The 4,398-nt window shown below is 38.7% G+C and overlaps 1 pseudogene; it reads left to right on the plus strand.

Moving 5' to 3' along the window:
• Positions 1–1,668: 1,668 nt before the first annotated feature.
• LOC103085081 (52 kDa repressor of the inhibitor of the protein kinase pseudogene) lies at positions 1,669–4,097 on the plus strand (annotated as a pseudogene).
• The last annotated feature ends 301 nt before the right edge of the window (positions 4,098–4,398 follow it).

Here is a 4,398-nt window from a genome sequence, read left to right on the forward strand (position 1 = left end):
ATGTATAATACCTATTAGGTGTCCTTGGGCCTTTCCTGAGACCCATGAAAATATCTGTTTGTTACGGAAGGCAGATTAAATTTTGTGAGACAATCTACTAAATTATTATTTGTTCTATTTACCTTTTAGAAATATATTTTAAAAAGAACATTTGATGTTTATTAAAATAAATAATGGCTATATTGTACAAATACAGTCACCATTTAATAACAACTGAAATGTAGAGAATAGAGAAACTGTAAACTTGGTCACAGATGACTTTAGATAACCTTTTAACTTTTCATTATTACTTCTTACACTAGGAGTCTGGTCTTCAAAATGTGCTGGAAAGGATTTTTTCTAGTAGTGAGAAGGAAAGATGTAAAGTTTAGATCCATTACCTGGTGGAGGCAACAGAAATCTTTGGAGTGTGAATGAGGTGAGCTAAGTCATTCGCCTAATGAGAACCCCAGCACTCTTTCAGTAATCTCATTATATCTTTTTTATTTTATGCAGCTCCCTCTATAGTGTGTGTGTGTGTGTACATATATACATATGTGTATATGTGATGTATAATATTATATAAATTATAGGTGTACAATAATTCACAATTTTTAAAGGTTATATACCAAAAAGCACAATGAACAACAGTCCTCCAGACACTGTTTAGTTGTGACAGTGGGCACTCTGTTTCTCTAAAAGAAATAGTTTTTAAAACATCTTCTCTCTATGTTTCTATTTTGATGGAGATCACTGTAGGTTACAAGAAGTCTGTGGAGGCTTGTGGGATGAGTAGAAAGTGTGAGAAGTGCTGACTTCTGTTGAAGCAATTGGGGTCTTAAGATGAAGGGTTTCTGACCTACCACATTACATCACTTCTGGCTGTATCAAATTTATATTTTCCAAGCGCCACAAAATTTTTGCGGCAGACTTCTTTTGCCCACAGCCTAACACAGAAACATATGAAAACTGAGTTAAATGTTTGCTTTAACCTCAAAGCATAATAGTCCATTTATACACACAGAAAAAAGATGGATGAACATGCATATAAAAATATGAACTTTTTTTACAAATCAGTTTCTACCCAAGACAAGAAAAATTATATAATAAAATAGTTTTTTTCTGCTGTAATAAAAGACTTTTCCTCTCCTCTCTCTAGTCTTTTCTCTCTCTCCTCCAATTTCCCTCCCTCTTTCACACTCTCTCTTTCTCCCTCCCTGTCTCTCACGCACACACACAACACACACAAAATGTGATTTTACAAAAAGCAGAACTGCAATTTAGATGCCATGGGAAGACAGTAGACAAATGATATCATAAATTTAGAGAATGCTGTTGGAAAAATGTCTGGTATAAACAAATGGGGGAAGCTGCAATGTATCAAACTGGGCAATTCAGCTCTTTCTTCTCTAAAGCACAAAGGATATCAGAGTGGGAAAAGCAGTAAATCCTCCTTGGAAATTGAACCACAATGAAAATCATCCATAAATATTCACACAGTAAGTTCCCTTTTAGACAAAATTTTAGATAGAATTTAAACTGAATTTCAGAGATAATCTGTCTTTAATGTTAAAACCTCTGGAGTTTTTTTGTTGGATGATTGGTGGGTAGTTGAATAAGTGATATGATAAATAGCAGTCTTGAGTCACAGCAAACCTTGACAGGCTTACTCAATAATCAAATATGAAAATGATCTCGGCCCGCCCCTCCCCACGGCGCGCCGGCCTTGATGAGCCGGGGGGGCCCAGCTCCCCTCCCCAGCCCAAGGGGTTGGCTGGCTGCCCTAAGCAGGGGGGAGGGGAGGGCTGTGCCGGCCGGTGGGCAGACGGCGATGCTGAACCTCTGCGCGGATCCCCAGCTGCATGCGGAAGAGCACGCAGTAGGACCTGGCCTTTTTCAGGTTCCCGCGTGATCCATCCAGATGCCAGAAGTGAATTGCAGGAGAGCAGACTTAGAAGATAAAATACCTGATCAACTAAATAAACATTATTAATTGTGTGCCATACACTTTGAGACTTCTTTGATCTGTAGAACTAGACGTTATAGGACAGTTCTTCTAGATAATGCAAATACCAACAATATTTGATCTTACCAGCCATTTGAATAATCCACACAGTAGACACAGAAAACGAATAAAAGCATTGAGTGAGGATGAAATCAGGACACTGAAACAGAAAAAAAAAAAAAACCTGATGAAACTTCTGAACAGGAACCCAAACATAAGGAAATAAACAACAGCAATGCTCAGAACCCCAATGCAGAAGAAGGGGGTGAAGAGCAGGATGAAGACATTTTCCCTTTAATCCTTGAAGAGAAGGAAAACAAAGAATACTTAAAATCTTTATTTGAAATTTTGATTCTTATGGGAAAACATGTCTTCATGTCCGGATGGACATGAAGCTGATGAAATCCCAGAAGTTCTCTTTACTCCTGATAACTTTCAAGCACTGCTGGAGTGCCGGATCCATTCTGGTGAAAAGGTTCTGATAAAGCGCTTTGAGACAACAGCAGCTAACCCACTGTTCTGTTCGAAAACACAGCAGAAACGGATGCTAGAGATCAGGGAGGGCTGCACTCATGAAGACACCCTCAGGGAAGTGAGAGGCTCTCACTTCTTTTCCATCATCACTGACGATGTGTTGGACATAGCAGGGGAAGAGCACCTGCCTGTGTTGGTGAGGTTTGTTGACGAAGCTCACAACCTGAGAGAGGAATTTGTGGGCTTCCTGCTTTATGCAGCTGACGCAGAAAATTTGACTGTGAAATTTCACACTACGATAACTGAGAAGTGGGGATTAAACATGGAGTACTGTCGTGGCCAGGCTTACATTGTGTCCAGTGGATTTGCTTCCAAAGAAAGTTGTTGCTTTTAGACTTTGAGAGAAATACCCCCAAGCTATCTACACACTGTGCTCTTCCTGTACCTTAAATATGTGGTTGGCAAAATCAGTGCCTGTTATGGGAGTATCTGTCACATTAGGAACAATTGGGGAAGTTTGTTCTTTCTTCCATTGATCACCACAATTGCTTTTAGAACTTGACAGTGTAATTTCTGTCCTCTTTCAGAACAATGTAGAAAGGGACAGAGAACTGAAGGAAATTTGCCACTCTCAGTGGACAGGCAAGCATGATGCTTTTGAAATCTTAGTGGACCTCCTACAAGCACTGGTTTTATGTTTAGATGGTATAAAGAGTGACACAAATGTTAAATGGAATAACTGTATAGCTGGCCGAGCATTTGTACTCTGTAGTGCAGTAACAGATTTTGATTTCATCATTACCATTGTTGTTCTTAAAAATGTTCTATCTTTCACAAGAGCCTTTGGGAAAAATCTTCAGGGGCAAACCTCTGATGTCTTCTTTGCAGTCAGTAGTTTGACTATAGTGCTGCATTCAGTAAATGAAGTGATGGAAAATATCGAAGTTTATCATGAGTTTTGGTTTGAGGAAGCCACAAATTTGGCAACCAAACTTGATATTCAGAAGAAACTCCCAGGGAAATTTCACAGAGCTCAGCACAGTAACCTGGAATCTCAGCTAACCTCTGAGAGTTACTATAAAGAAACTCTAAGTGTTCCAACAGTGGAACACATTATTCAGAAACTGAAAGAAATATTCTCAGAACAGCACCTCAAAACTCTTAAATGCTTATCTCTAGTACCCTCTGTCATGGGACAGCTCAGATTCAATACATCAGAGGAGCATCATGCTGACATGTACAGAAGTGATTTACATAATCCTGACACGCTGTCTGCTGAGCTGCATTGTTGGAGAATCAAGTGGAAACACAAAGGGAAAGATATAGAACTTCCATTCACTATTTATGAAGCCCTTCATCTGCCAGACATCAAGTTTTTTCCTAATGTTTATGCATTACTGAAGGTCCTATGCATTCTTCCTGTGATGAAGGTTGAGAATGAATGCTATGAAAATGGGTGAAAACGTTTCAAAGCATACCTGAGGAACACTTTGACAGACCAAAGTTCAAGTAACTTGGCTTTGCTTAACATAAATTTTGATATAAAACATGATTTGGATTTAGTGGTGGATATATACATCAAACTCTATACAAGTCAGAGCTTCCTACAGATAATTCAGAAACCATTGAAAATACCTAAGAGACTTTTAAAATAGGCTTTCTCTTACATTTGATATTTGAAAAAATCTGTAAGAAATTTGAAAATATCTTACAGAAGAGTTGCAAGGTGTACGTAGGCCACTTAGTCACTGAATATCTTGACCTGTAGGCCTCCCATTGAGTACATTTAGTCATTGATAATCTGCCTGTTTAAAGGGCCCTTCTGAACTCCCATGCTTTGGAGACCTAACTGTTCTTCCAGAAGATAGCATTGAAAGTACCATGTTACATTCTGTGTGATCTCTGCTAATGGCACTTTTGAATTGTATTAGTTAAGTCAC

The sequence above is a fragment of the Lipotes vexillifer genome, unplaced genomic scaffold, assembly GCF_000442215.2.
Source record: "Lipotes vexillifer unplaced genomic scaffold, Lipotes_vexillifer_v1.1 scaffold727, whole genome shotgun sequence".
Classification (NCBI taxonomy): Eukaryota; Metazoa; Chordata; class Mammalia; order Artiodactyla; family Lipotidae; genus Lipotes; species Lipotes vexillifer.